Source organism: Podarcis melisellensis (genome assembly GCF_964234715.1).
Source record: "Podarcis melisellensis genome assembly, chromosome: 12".
Classification (NCBI taxonomy): domain Eukaryota; kingdom Metazoa; phylum Chordata; class Lepidosauria; order Squamata; family Lacertidae; genus Podarcis; species Podarcis melisellensis.
In genome coordinates, this window is record NC_138544.1 from 41,232,549 (window position 1) to 41,248,199 (window position 15,651).

General features: G+C 44.7%; 1 protein-coding gene across 3 annotated transcripts in view; it reads left to right on the forward strand.

Annotated features, from left to right (window-relative positions):
• Nucleotides 1–15,651, forward strand: part of JCAD (junctional cadherin 5 associated) — a 60,521-nt gene that overhangs the window by 24,129 nt on the left and 20,741 nt on the right. The window contains exon 1 of one of the 3 annotated variants that reach the window (XM_081931475.1): nucleotides 2,342–2,503. The exons of the other annotated variants lie outside the window; for them this stretch is intronic. The gene's annotated coding sequence lies outside the window, so the exon portion shown is untranslated. Of the gene's footprint in view, nucleotides 1–2,341; nucleotides 2,504–15,651 lie in introns of those variants that run through there. 3 annotated transcript variants of the gene reach the window in all.

Genomic DNA, 15,651 nt, shown 5'->3' on the forward strand with positions numbered 1-15,651 from the left:
CCCTTCTTTGTTATTGTCACATTCACACATGACATTTAAAACCCTCTTATACTAGTGAAACAGTCATCACTTCCCCCCAAGAATGCAGGAAACTGTTGCTTTTAAAGGGTGCTGAGAGCTGTTAGGAGGCCCAAACATCACCTGGCATGGTGGGGAAAGTTTCACCTAATAATTTTCTGTGTCACACTCTTGTTAAATGACAAAAAAATGAATCAGTCTAAAAAATGTAATGCTTTATATTAACACCCAACATGTTTGACCTTCCAGTTGAACCCTAATCCCCAGATTCCCAGCTTTCATTTTTCAGAATGAGTAAGTTAATTGCATTTGTAGAACCTGAGATACGCAACAAAATGTACAGGTGTTATTCTTTGCAAAAAAAAAAGTTGCTCCCACCTTTCAGTGCTTTTCTTTGCCTCCCGCCCCACAGTGACAATAATTCCTGTGGATGCCTGGTACAAGTATTATGCTTTCTTCTTGAACAAATAACTCTTCTATGCATTTTGAATGAAGCAAAGTCAGTGTGCCTCAGCTGACAGGGACCCTGAAGAACATGGTTCTTGCTCTGCATAGATAAGACAAGTGCAAGGTGGAAGGATGAACTCCGTTCATAGGAAATGAATCCATAATAAACAGGATATAAAAAGATATGGGGAAACATGCGACCACAGTAGGAAGGGATGGAGCGGTGCACTTCTCTTTCCAACAGTGGCCATGCAGATGCTTTAAGGGAGCTGTGAATCATGGTCTGAAGCAACACCCCCCCCCCCTTAGTCTGAAGTGGTACAACCTGGGCACAGGTTTACCATGTCAATGGTTACATAGTCATGGTGTCTTCATATAGCAGTAAAACCGGGGGGGGGGGGGAGGAACAGCCCCAGGGTTTCCCTCCCTGAGCAAGAGCGACTTCATCTACTGAAGTACCTGGGTAATCAACAGGCTCCCCTTGCTGTGACAAGTAAATGAGATGATAGTGAGACTTCAAGTTTGTTTGTGACTCATCATCCAGAGTCCTGCCTCTTTTGGGATGATATTGTTACCCATATAGTGGCAAAAGCAGCATCAGCGCTGTGCAGAGTGTGAATATTTCAAGTGGGCCGGGGCGGGGGGGGGGGGTTACCTTAATTTTTCATGGCATACATTTTGGAACAAGGATTCTCAAGCTGTGTCCTGTAAGAGGTGTGGGAGGGAGGCTCTTATGGCACATGGCCTGAGAATCTCTGTTCTAGAGAAGTGGGAGAAACCCCTGAGGAAGTTTACTGATATTATCAAAAGTTCTTTTGCTGCACAATCCTTTGCTTGGTGGCATTGGAAGCTGCCTGAGACTGAGTGAGATTGTTGGTCCTTCCATTTTAGTACCCTAGCAGTGGCTCTCTGGGGTTTCAGATGGGGGTCTCTCTCCCAGTCCTCCCCAGAGATGAAAGGGATTGAACATAATGCACTGTAGCCTGCACCACTGAGTCATGGCCCTCCCTTTGGCTTCTTGCTCAGAAGTAATTCCCACTGTGTTCTGTAGAATTTGCCCCTAGGACTAGGTCAGGACCTGGCAGGTAAAGGTAAAGGTACCCCTGCCCGTACGGGCCAGTCATGTCTGACTCTAGGGTTGTGCGCCCATCTCACTTAAGTTCAAATCCCAGCTATGTTGGGGACCTTGGAGAGCAGTCATGACTTTCAGCCTAGCCCTACCCCACAGGGTTGTTGTGAGGATGAAATGTGGAGGAAGAGAACTATGCATGCCACCTAGAGCAGCTCCTTGGAAGAAAGGTGAGCTCTAAGTGTAGTCATAAGAAGATTGTGTGCCCTTTCTGAGGATGCTCGTGGGTATGGAGGGTTGAGAGGGGTGTGTGAGCACGTGTAGAAACTAGACTGCTGTACAGAGGTAAAATTTACGTGTGTAAATGTACAAGTGTGCCTCTGGCCCCGCTGACCGCCAGCTTGTGGCCCGCAGGAAAGTTACCCAGAAGAAGACAGTGCTGCTCTCGAATTGAAATACGTTCCTCACCCCTAGCTGGACCACCAAAAACCTGACCAAGCTGTCACCGAAAGTTTATGTGTCTTATCCCTGCTAAACAACAAGGATGCAACTTTCCAAAGATTTCATGGTGTGTTTTGTCTTTTGTTTAAAAGCCACGGTGATGTCTTTGTGGCTCTTTCTGTGTGTGTTGACAAGCAGTGCGCTGAGAGAATGCTACCGCCCGGCTCTGTGGGTTTGCCAAAGAGGCTGCTTTCCTTTTTCAAGCCGAAGCGAACTTAAGGAAGCCCACAAGGTGTTCAGGAAGGAGGAGGCGGAGGCGGAGGCGGCTTGCAGAACTTGCAGGGAGAACTGCTCGCTCCCTTCAAAGCCAGCCGAGCGCTGGAGAGGAGAGGAAGGGAAGGGAAGGGGGGCGAGGCATCTCTCTCTCTCTCCACCCGGCCTGCTCCCTCCGCACCGCTCCCTCCTTGCGGGGCTCCGTCCCGAGCGCAGAGCGCACCGAGGCCACCATGGGGGCGGATGAGCCCCAGGGTAAGTCGCCGGCCGGCCGAGCGGCTGCTTTTCTCTCTCTCTCCCGTCCATCACCTCCTCTGGACTATTGCGGTGCCTTGTACTGGAAATCTGCCTCGGGGGAAGAGAAGAGACCTCCCCCCCCCCATCTCCGCCCTCCTTTTCCAAGCCGGCCTGGCTGTCACGTAGCCGTGCGATTCTAGACTGGGGCGCCTCAAAAGTTTCGGCCGTCGTTCCCCAGCCGATTTTTGTGTTTGGGGTGGGGGGCGGGTGTCGTTTCCGCCTGCCTTTCCCTTCTCGCCATCTCTCCCCCCCTCCCTCTATGGAGATGGACGGAGGGTGCGGTCGCCGTCTGCACGTGCTGGCAGCCAGGACGGTGGTAGCCCAGCAGATCTCGGCGCGGCGCTGCCCGGGCTGAGCTGGAAGGGTGCGGAGTAGGGGATAGGAATAACAACTCCGCTCCAAATCTGGAGGCCAGATACTCTCTTCTCACGCTCTGCAATGTAGTTGGTGGAGTGTCTCACTCAGAGTTTTATTTGTGTGTGTTTGGGGAGCGAGATTATCTAATTGTTGCCCCATTTCACTCCCCCCCCCCCACTTTTGGGGGAAGGAGGGTAGAATCAAAGCGGTGGATTTGCACCTGAGAAGGTCTTAGCCCTGGAGCAGGTTTCCGCTATCCAGCTGATAAGTAAGGAGGCTTGGTTTGAGCATGTGCAAAGTGCCATTCTTTCCACCACAAAGAGCCCGTCTGCTGGGTGGTTTTGAATCCTTTGCATCTCTTTCTCTCCCTGGGGGTGGGGGGCACGAAATGTACTTCTGCATCTTATCTACCTGCTCCCTCTCTTTCAGTTTGTGGGAGAAGCACATAGAAATCTTAGATGATTTTAAGTTTACCTCCCACACCCTTCCAGGAATCAGGGCTGCCCTCCACCCCTCCCTCCATTTCATTCTCACAACAACCCTGCGAGGTAGACAATGTGTGTCACCCAGGGAGCTTCTTGCCTGAGTGGAGATTTGAACAGCGGTTCCCCACTGCACATCCCACACTTAACATTAAGCCACACCAGTGGAATGAAAGGAAATCCCTGAGAAGTTTTGGTGCGTTTCCGTTTTACACAGGGCTGGATTTAGGGTTAGACAGCTTAACTGAGCGGCGCCTGTGGTGCCCTGCTTGGAAGGCAATGGATGCCACGGACTAGCTGCTTGGCTATAGTAACTCAGTACAGAAACAATAGCATTTCTATATGGTCTGAAGAAATGCAGATTTGCAGATCTGAGCACGGACATTCCTTGTCTTACAGGACAAGAGGAAAATTATGCCTGCAAATTGTGTGATGAAATGGGCTATCAGTGCAATAATGAAAAAAAGGTGTTCCAGGCTTGAACTTGGTGCCCTCCAGCCTGCAGGCTGAAGTTGTAGTCCAAAAAATTGGGTAAATGGAGAATCATTGGGCTTAGATTGTTTTCTAAATGCATATTAAATGTCAGTTTCTGAGCACCACTCTGAGATTCCCTGCCCCTGTTTGTTTTATGTGTAAGTTGAATCTTCCATGGAGATCAGGTGTGCTGAAAGAATGCAGTCCATTCTCCCAAATAACAAGTACCTAGCAAATGTCATTCTTGGTACAATTCAGAAACAAAACGTTTTCACCTATGGCAAAAAGGGGAGCTTTTATATCAGTGAAAATGTTTTGTTTCTCAATGTTTATATCTAAATGGTTAAGATATTTGTCATACTGAACAGTGATTTAAAATTGAGGACTTGTGTCATAATTTGCTAAGGCTAAGGGCTAAGGCTCAGATTGAAAAGTGCAAAGTCAGAATGAAGGAGAGTGCCTCTGACCATATGCAGAGTGGCCTCTCCTGTACTCTTATCTACAAGTGAGTGTAGCCAGCTCATAAGCAGCAGGTAAAAGAGGGCAAAGCTTTTTATCTGGTTGAATGCTGACACCATTTTCTGTACTCTGTTTTAAGTGTAAAGAAATAAAATGAGAAAGGAGAAAAAAGTGGGGTGCAGTTTGCTTTCCTTTAGCAAATTACATAAATATTTGACGTACCCCATCCACCTGGCCATGCAGTCTGCATGTGCCTTCAGACCATTGGCCCATCTTGCTTGTCTGTATTGTCTGGCAGCAGCTCTCCCAGGGAAATTCCCAGCCCTACCTGGAGAAACCAGGGATTGAACCTGGGACCTTCTGCTGAGTTAAGCCTCTTTCCCATCACTAATATAGTTTATAGACGCCATGTAATATTCCCAGCCCCCTTTCTCAAAGTTTTGGATTAGTTCGTGTGCTCTTAAAATCCTCTTGAACTGGGACATGTGATACTTCTGGTGCTCACAGAGTGATAGGCATTAAGTCTTAGGGATCTAACACTTAAATTAAAGCATGCAAAATTCTCTGCCAGGATCCTGCTGCCTTTGCATCCCTGGGGTGTTTATTGTTCCCCAGCTAAAGCTCTGTCCAGAGCTATACACTATAAATATATTGAATTAAATGCTTGTTGAAGACTGCAGTGAACTCCAGGTCTCCCATTCTCTGCACCGCTCTTCCAAGATGTAATCAATTTCAGCCATAAAATGCCACACACTTGTCTGCTATTTTAGGTGCATTTAGTTTATAATAGTCAGCAATGTTGACACAGTCAGCTTTAGTTGAAAAAAAAATCCAGCTTTGAACAAGTATAGGTAGGGTTTTTAAACTTCATAGCCTACGGAAAGAGTTTAATGAAAAGTATGGTTCCTTCAGTAAATGCTGTAAGTTGGTTTGGGGTGGACTGCGGGGGGCGTTGTTTCATCATCATTTAATAACCCCCTTTAAGACTGTGTTCATTTCTGGGTCAGTCTTGGACAAATTGGTGCAGAAAGATACACCTCATTCCACCCCAAGACTTGGTGATGGGAATGAGTGGGAGGTTCTTCATGTTGCAGATTGCAAGCATATGGGGCACTAATCCAGAGCAGGCCCACAATGTGGGGGGGCAAAAGGGTTCAAGCCCCCCTGCCCCACAGGCATAGATCCCAATCTTGCTTGCCTTCCTGTGCCTTTAGTTTGTTGCTTAAAAGCTATTCCTGCAGTTGCTAATTGTGCAGATGTTGCCAATAGTAGATGGAGTGGTGGGGCAGGGGGAGGTTAGTGCAGTGCCTCTGATGGGCTCTGCTGGTGCATTTGCACCATGCCCGCCTACCCGCCCCTCTTTTCCCTAGTGACTTGGCTGTCAGGCTTTTAGGTTAGCCCTGCCCCAAAACCACATCATCAGCTGTTGGACTCCAACTGGACATCAGACCCAGGGAAAAAAGGCAATGGTCAAGGTTGGTGGAAGTTGTATATAACAATATCCGGAGGGCACAGGCCCTTGTATGGGACCTGAAGCTCTTCTAGTCTTTGACAAGTTGTGCTGTGCTCAATTTGCTCCCAAGGTGGTCTGTGATAAACTGATCCAAGAGTGGATGCAATTTGCATGCCACCCAGTGTGCCAATCAACCCCTAGATTTGCATACCATGTGACATGCTACCAGTGACAGTAGTGGGTGAGGAGGAAATAACTCCATATTCCAGAAATAACACTGCAAAGAGTGCCTTGATCCCTGAGACCACTCTTCTGTAATTGCTTGCTTATTTCGGAGTAGCCAACGAGACGAAAGCAATTTGAGGATCCCCACTTTATCCTCTCTCCATTTTTGACAGATTACAGTGGTATATTGTATTGTACACAATTAGACTTGTCTCTCATGATCTAAGGAACACAATGGGGGGAGTAAACAAAGGACTTCTTGTTTGATGAAGAGGAAAGCAAATAATCTTTGCTAAACTGTGCTTAATTATGGTGAGATCGTTGAACAAATACTTTTTTTGGACTGTGTCAAAGCAGCCACCTGCACAAATGCAAGCCTCATTTTGGCCAGAGTATATTTATCTTCGGGGTGATGGTTTCTGAAGTTCTTGGGAGAGGTGACCTGCTCATTGTGAAATGTGGCCTGAGTCTTCCATGTTAACAGATTTGGCTGGAGTCCACCCTAATTAACTTTGAGCTGGAGTGCATGTGTGTTTGATGGAGGGGAATACAGCACAGCATGCAATCATGGCTGTGTTTAAACTTTTCTTTTTCTGAACTCTCTCAACTCACCGAGAGCTGCACCTCCAAAGTCCTTTGGGCCTTTTAGCAAAGCCATGTATTTGGGTTTTAACAGATGTTGTTTTCCACTCCTTTCGTGGAAAAGGTTATCTTGCTGGCTATTGTGCATTGTTCCAAGGGCCCATGGCCTGGCAGTGGAATGCTGGGGGAAGCTTGCTCGCTTCCAGCTACAAAGGAAAGTGCAAGTCTTCAGCGGCCTCAGTGAACTCTGTAGGATCTAACTGTAGATGACTGTGCAGGCTGATGGGATCTATTAACATGCATGGGAGGCCTGGCCAAGTTTGTCTCGAGAGCACCGTTGTAGAAAATTCAACGGAACAGTAATCATTATAATAACAGATGCTGAAAGATGGCTGCATAAGGTACATAAGTTTTTGACTTCTGGAGCAGCTGGTGGTTCACAGCATCCACACGTACCTACCATACACTTACAGGTCAGTCTCTCACTAATGGCACCTTGATTTCTATCCTAGTGGCTTTCCAAAAGTTGCAGCTGATCTTTCCGGGGAGCACAGATAGCTGAAGGGAGGAGGACTAGGGTGGCAGACTTTGCTTAATTGAACTTGATCCAAGCCTAACAATTTTTGCATGTGGTATAGTTTCCATTTTATTAGATGCATGGAGGGCTGTCCTCGGTAGGCAGGCATATATCTTCATGGGTGCAGAGGAAAAGAAATGGCATGCAGCCCCGTTAGCTGGCAATGAAATGCAAAAAGTACAGCCTGAAATTCATGCCTTAAAGGTATGCAAACTTGAACCATTCAGGTGAAAGGAAAGTAACACGGATTTCAGTCATCCCAACTAGACCTGGTACAGGAGTCCTTGTCTTCCTTTACTTGTGGTCATCCTCTTTTTCTCATAATGCTCTTTTTTTAATAAAAAAAAGGAAAGGAAAGGAAAGGAGACAAAGCTAAATGCTAGGTGACATGAGCTGTCGGAAAAGCTATCGGAAAAGAGCTGTCAGAACAGGTTGATCACTTTGACTGTATTATGAAGCAAACCTTGTACCCCTTTTCCGGGGGTTTTTCTATTCAGGGTTTGTTCTTGATGACTGCAGTTTGTTGGGGATGGGAATTTCACCTCCCACCAGAACTGTCAGGGACGGGAATCAGGTTTAACTCCAACCATAATTTCAGTAGTTGCAGCTCTTTGTTTTGTTTTCATTCCAGTTGGGAAGGGGCATTCTGGTACTGCTCTTTTGGGGCACTATGATGATAAGAGCAGAAACCACTCTACACTCTTGTTACTGGGAAGGTGTGTAGGGGGGGCAGCTCATTCCTACTGATGGGGATCCCATAGGTTACTGCAATTTTTCTCTATGTACAGAATGAGCCAAGATGCAAAAGGCAAGCCTGCACATTCTTCACCTATCACAATGATGGTAGGGTTGGTCTAAGTCAAGGTGCCTTGTATCAAAGGCCAGCCAAGTGATTGCTCCCTTTATAACTCTGTAGAGAAATATTGGTATCTAATAGGCAACTATTTGGAACTTTTATTTGCAGAACAAGGTATAAATATTCTAATGCAGGGTTTCCCAAACTTGAGTCTCCAGCTGTTGTTGGACTACAACTCCCATCATCCCTAGTTGGCCTGGCCTCTCAGTTGATGAGGGTGGGGAACTGGAGGCCCTTCAGGTGTTGTTTGACTTCAATTCCCATCATCCCCAGTCAGCACAGCCAATGGACAAGGATGATGGAAGTTGTGGTTCAACAACATCTGAAAGTTCATGAGTTGAAGTTCCTGCTCCCTTGGTCATAGAGGCGTGGCATCAGCCCCATGAGAAGAGTTTGGATAGGACCCTGAAATTAGCCAGGCCTTCACTGTGGGTAAACTGAAATTTCTCTGAATGATGGAGTTACCCTGAAACAACAATAGTCCTATTCACACATTGTGATGAACAAAGAGGTGACCCCGGGTGGAAGGATTATCCACATTCACACATTCAGCTGAGCATGTATTTTTATTTATTTGAAATATTCATAGGCGGCCTTTCAGAGCAAAACAAGCTCATCTGCATGTAGCTGTGTGTGCACATCGCTCTTTTCAGCTTTTGTTGTGTACACACACACAGGTTACATGCAGATGTTAAGCAAAATGCATGAAGGTTTGGAGTGGAGTGGGGGTCAGCATGTTCAGTCCTGTTCCTCATCCACTCACCTCAAATACAACTTAACAGGGTTATCTCTCTGCAATAACAAGATAAACAGCTGGCGGGACATGTGGAATTCACTACAGAGGTGAAAAGATGAATATTGCATCATTATTATTTCTTAAATTTTTGACCCACCCTTCCTCTCCAAAGGGTGGCAGACAACGAAGTAGCAAAACAATACTGCTAAAAATAAAATGAAAACTTATTTAGGACATCTAAAAATATTAAGAGCATCTAATTTTTTTTAAAAGGTCGCATACCCTCATAGCTAACAATTTCACGGTTGCTGGGAACATTGTCTATCTTTAAGCCATCAAGTGAGCAGAATTGTTAAAATTCTTCCTGAATGTTTTAATGAGGACATTTCCACCCAGAACGAGTAGGCCCTTTCATGGGTCAACAGCAGCTGGGCAGCCGTGAAACCAACATTTTTTTTGGGGGGGGGGGAATCTAATGAATGGTGAAATTGTCCATGAACCTTTGCTTAGAGCCAGGTTGATGTTTTGTATATTTAGTTAAGGCATTCTGAAGTGTACAATAAGTAAGCATCCAAATAAGTACAGTGGTACCTCGGTTTAAGAACAGTCCGGTTTAAGAACAATTTGGTTTACAAACTTCACAAAACCAGAAATAGTGTCTTGGTTTGAGAACTTTACCTCGATCTAAGAATGGAATCTGAACTGTGGAAGGGCACCAGTGGTGGGAGGCCTCATTAGGGAAAGCACACCTCAGTTTAAGAACGGTTTTGGTTTAAGAACAGACTTCTGGAACAGGTTAAGTTCGTAAACCAAGGTATCGTACCACTGTACAGCAAATAAGTATTTTGGTAACTTTCTAACCATAAACCTGTGATCATTTCTGTTGCTGATACAAATGTGTCACAACCAAATTCATTTCAGTAGCTTTGTGGCATTAATTTAAGTCAGCTTGACAAAAAAATTTCCCCAAGCCATCCTAAAGGTCTTGTAAATTGTCCCAGAAGACAGGGCAAGGAAGCAGGCAGAGCATTTGGGTCTTTAACTCTTCACTCAGTGGGTAGTCTGTCTGTATCCCAACCAACAAACCCCTTTAAAACAAGTGTTTCCCAAGCTTTGGTCTCTAGCTGTTTTTGGACTGCAATTCCCATCACCCCTGACTACTGATCTTGCTAGCTAGGGATGATGGGAGTAGTAGTCCAAAAACAGCTTGAGAGGTGTCTTCAGTTATGCCCTCCCACTTAACTCCCACACTGAATGTACTATTTTGCGTTGTAGATGTGTGTGTTCCATTTGATCGTGGAGCCCAAGTTTTATAACCCGTGTTGCTTGCCATACAAACGCCTTGATGGGATTCTTCGTTAAAACATTTCTTCTCACTCAGTGACCAAATGCAGGTATTGTAACCTTGTAGCAGTTCATGCGAAGGATTATTTTTGGGGGGGCGGGGGAGAGGGATGGTTTGATATAGTCTTCCTTGTAATTCCCAAGATCTTACAAGTTAGGTGGCAACTGTAATCAATATGAAAGAATTTGGGTTAGTGGATTTTCTTGGGGTAGGTGGGAGGTATTGACACTATATTTCCACACCAACATACACCTCAAACGTGTGCATTGAAGACTGCGAAATAGGAGTTGTGCCTGGAGGAAATGTACACTCTGCCGTGCCAAATAACTAAAGGAGGCTGTGACATCTCTCTGGAATGCCAGTGAGCACTGCTTAAGCCTCCCTGCTCTTTTTCTCCCTCCCCTCCACCACCACCAAGAACAAACTTGGCATGTTCTCTTTGGAGGACCTTGTCCGGTACTAGGTGTCATTAAGAACCAGCAGAATTTATTTTGATGCTGCTGTTCTTTTGTTTTCAGAACTGCTAGCGGTGGATCAGAAGGAATAAAACATTTCTGTCTGAAGTTCTTTCTTGAGTTGATTCTTTGAGTGGGGAAAGAGGTCCGTTCCCTGTACTTTGATAGGTTTAATTCATGAGATGACATGGAGGGATGGGGAAGGAAGGAGAAGGCTGTCAAGAAAGATGAGCCTCGGGGGTGCAGGGAAAGATGATTTAGGGGGATGCACAGGGGATAGAGAGGGGAGATCATTCTGTTGTGCAAGCACAAATTCTGGTGGGAGCCAGTGTGGTGCAGTGGTTAGAGTGACAGACTAGGAGCTGGGAGACCAGGGTTCAAATCTCCAAGCTCTTGGGGTGACCTTGGGCCAGTCACTGCCTCTCAGCCTACTTTATATGTTGTTGTGGGGATTAAATGTGGAGGGAGAGAACCCTGTATGCCACCTTGAGCTCCTTGGCGGAAAAGGTGGGGTCTAAATGTCAGAGACCAAAATGGGCAGAGCAATGGCCAAACTGTTTTTGCAGGTTTTAAAAGCAATTTGAAAACCTGTTTTACCAGCAGGAAAAACAAAATGAGTGTTCACACCACACAAGCTGCATCTTTCTGTTTTGAAGTTCACAACACTCTTGTGAAACTCTTAAAACCCCACAAGTGCACAACCCTGTCACCAGCCTTACTTTTCTTAACAGGCATTTACTCAAGGCAGGGATTATTATGAAGATAATGAAATAAAGCCAACGTCTGAACTGGATATGCAACAACTGGGAAAAGGTCCAGCTTTGCAAGGAGGCAGAGCCAAAGATTTGGCGCTACTTTCCTTGTGTGAACTGTGCCATCTCTGCAGCGTCTGGAATGCTTGGCTTACAAATGCGAATAATATGACAGTCCTTTTCTCAGGCTTACAATATAAAATACATGGCATAAGAGGAGAAGGGATCAGGAGGGAGGAGGAAATGAGCAATGTTTCTTAGTTACTGAATTATTGCAATGGCTAGCTGGAATTGAAATATTTCAAGGAGAGGAGGAGTAACAGTGTTGGGTAGAACTGCTGGAAGGATTTCCAAAAGGATATCTGCTCAGGAACTCTTGATTTCTTTTAAAATCTCATATTTATCTATTACATCCTCACAAGAACCCTGTGAGCTAGCTTGGGTTGAGAGACGGAGACTTGCCCAAAATCATCCAATGAGCTTTGTGGCTGAGTGGAGATTTGAACCCTGGTCTCCAAGCTCCTGTTCTGACACTCTAACCATTACATCACACCAATGATAAAGCCCTTGGTTTTCTCTCTCTTCCTGATGGGTCTTATTACTCACCTCATGACTGTTGCATGGCTTACTATTGCATGACTCTAAATGCAGAGAGAAATGTTTGAGATTTGAGATGCTGGGACTTAACATTAAGGGAGAAACTGACAGCCCATTTCCAAGAGAGCCGAACAGACAATAAAGTCTACTTTTGAATCAACCTGGCATAGTTTTACTTAGTATTCAACATCCATAGAACACATGGTTATAGGCAGTGCTTTTTTTCTTAAAAAAAATGTTTAGGGGTACTCTCATTTTCCTACTATTGAAATACTGCCCCGTAATGAGGCCAAAAAATGTTTAGGGGTATGTGTCCCCCTGCGTCTCCCCTGAAAAAAGCACTGGTTAAAGGCTTCTGGGAACACAGGGCAACTTGTGGAATGAAACTTTGCTTTAAAAGCTGAAATGACTTAAAGGTTAAATGTAATTAAATAGACATTTGGTGCTTGGGAGGAGAGAGTTCTTGAATATTGACTGTTGTACAGAAGGTGGTTTTTTTTTAAAAAAAGAGCATGGAATCCGGGGATAAAAGAAAGAAAGATGGAGGGACCCCCCCCAAAAAAACCACACCATGTTCTGTAATGTTGGAGACTGATGTGCTTTCTTTATCGCCATCAAAGGAGCTTCAGTAGTTATCTTGGCAGCTGCGAGCTGGTCTCTGCCAGGGCTGTGTCCTGATGGCTATCTGTGATTCAGCACCACCCATCTACTCAAGAATCCACTGGTCACCTCAGGTTGACTTCATCTGACTGTGCTAGTTACTTCTCTCTCTCTCTCTCTCTCTCTCTCTCTCTCTCTCTCTCTCTCTCTCTCTCTCTGTGTGTGTGTGTGTGTGTAGCACATCATTCATGATTATAACAACCATAAGCCATGGCTTTTTCTTTAAGGAGGAGGACCCCCCCCCCGCACCTCAAACTGTTGTTAAATTGTACTTCTGGCCACAATTGAATGTGTGTTTTGTTTTTCTCCCACATCTTCTCCTCCACCCCCATCCTTTAAATAATATTTTTGTTATCCATGAAAAACGAGAGGGCGGGGCTTGGGGGATAGATGTTGCATTGTTTTTATTATATTTTCAGTTATTTATGCAACTCCAGGGGCACATCAGCAAAGAACATCCGCGGGTGGTGCCTAATAAATTAAAAGTGTTGTTCTATCGTTCTGAAGAGTACAAGAACATTTGTTTTGTTTGCCTTTTCTCAGAAAAAAAAATTAAGTCCATAAGATGTAATTTTATTTATTTATTAAATTTATATATGGCCCTTCCAAAGGAGCCCAGGATGACATATACAACTTTTAAAAGCATTCTTTTGAAGTTTCCTTTACACCAAAACTTATGATAAATGGATTACCACCTCCCATGTCTTCTGCCAAGGGGCATTATACAGGTTGTCATCTTCATACTCTCTTGTTTGTCGCTTTTCACACAATGGAGCAAATGTGTGTATGCATGGAGGAAAGTAAAAGATGAGCCAGCATGTCCAGGTAGACAAAATCTTTTAAATAAATAAAAAAGTCATGCTGAAGTTTCATTGATGATGAGACGGCAATTAGTCACTGCTAACTTGCCATATTGAGACAAATATTACTAACTTTTACCTGGATTTGGGCCATATTTTTTTCTAAAGTAAAAGCTGAGGGTCTCAAAATGCCATATTATAAAGGCTGTGCTCTTTCAGTTCTCAAAATATAGGCAATTCCATTCTTTGTAGCATTGTGGGTCGGAAGAACACCACCCAGGAGCACCCAGCATCTACCCTAACATCTCTCCTCTTGTCTAGATTTTTGTCTAGATATGTGTTACACACTGTCCTCTTCCCCCTGCCCCCTGAAATCTCTTCTGTGGATTAGCAACTTCCATTTAGATTGTGTGAATGTGTGGCTTTACAGACATTGCTGAACTCCCAGCTCCCATCAGTCCAGCCAGCATAGCCAGTGGTCGGGGGTAGTTGAACCTGGAGTCCATCACTGCCTGGTGGGCTAACAGCAGGCATAGGCAAACCCGGCCCTCCAGATGTTTTGAGACTACAATTCCCATCATCCCTGACCACTGGTCCTGTTAGCTAGGGATGATGGGAGTTGTAGTCCCAAAACATCTGGAGGGCCAAGTTTGCCTATGCCTGGGCTACAGGTTCCCCACCAGGCTTGATTCAGATAATAAATGTTCAGACATTTTTTGTTGTGCGAAAACCGCCTTGAGAGAAACAGCAATGTGTTGAGATGAACAGGCAAGCAAGGAAATTTGGCACCGGAGAACAACGTGTTGTTTTCTTTGACATTCCCCTCCAGGCATCTTTTTCTTCTTTTTGCTCACTTATTAGAGAGATAGGAACTTAGGAGAACGGCCTGAGCTGAGTGCCTGCCTGTAGCACTTCTGCATCAAATGACATTCCTGTTAGCCCTCATTACGGCCTTAATCCGGGGGAAGGCATGAGAGTGATTCCTCCTCTTTGAAACAAGTCATCTTAGTGAGTTGCAGGAGAAGGGGGGGAGGGAATCAGTAGGATGAGGGTGATCTCATTGCTTCCTCTCTTTTCTGCAACGGCTGGGTGAGGAAGTCCTTTTTAAAATATAAGCATGTCCAGTGTAGCTTGGAGATAGCTAAAGAGAGTCTGGCTCATGTTTCCACAAAACTGCTCTGGCTTAAAGTTTGACAAGTCGGAAACTCTGGGGAGATAGCCAGCATCCTGAGGAAGCGAAATCGGCTCCGAAATCTGTGATGTCATTGGCAAACAAAACAAAGGAGCCCCAGGAAGGTACAATGTTTTCCCAGCCTTTTTAACTCTTGCATCAGATTAGAAAGGCTGCACGTTCAATCTCAGCCAGTTTCTGATGGGAAAGACCAGGGGTCCACACTGTTCGCTTTCTTGCTTTGTTTGCTGCTCAGTGGGCATTTGCTTTTAATGCGCACTACATTGCCTGCTTGATATTATAATTATGAGCCCCTCCAGATGTCCCTTTTTTTGTGTGCATTCATGATGATTTGCACCCGTGGTGGTTTTGGGGCAGTTATACGTGTTACAGAAAGCTAACCCCATAACTGCTGTCAATAAAGGCTTCATGGAACTTTGTAAGGTAGAATTTCAAGACCTCAAGAGAGGTCCAGAATAGGGAATTAGAATGTTTAGTACAGCTTAAACAATGGAAAGCGGCTTTATAATTTGTATGGAATGTTCCTTTAGATTTGAGATTGGTCCAGCAAAATTTAATGTTTTTGGTATATTGGACTCCACAACCGTTTGTAAAGACAGCGGTGGGAGGTGTAAAACTGAAAATGCCTCTTTGAGGCATATGATTTGGGCTTGTCCAGTGACATATTCTTTTTGGTCTGAACTCATCTGTATCAATTGTGTATTGGCGAAATCCTAAAGGTTTGCAGATGTTCATGTACTTTGAAATTTCATTCCTATAAAATGGGGATTAGCAGCAGGACAACAAAAGCCCTTAAAGTTGCTAGGAGACTTTGAGCCTGGAAGGATAAATATCTACTGTCATACAATGATCTGAGGATCTCATTGCCCTGGCTACATGTGAACGTTATTTCCTATAGACATCAATTTCATGTGGATATCTATGTGGACATTTGGAGGCCTTACATTAATTGATATATTTAATGGATGTGCTGACAGTTACTGCATCCTTTTTATTTTGTCTTTTTTTCTTTGTTAAATTTGCAAATTAAAAATTAATTAAAAAAACACAATTTTCTCACAGGATCGTATCAAGGCAATCCTGCTTTCAATACAGTTTGTGTTT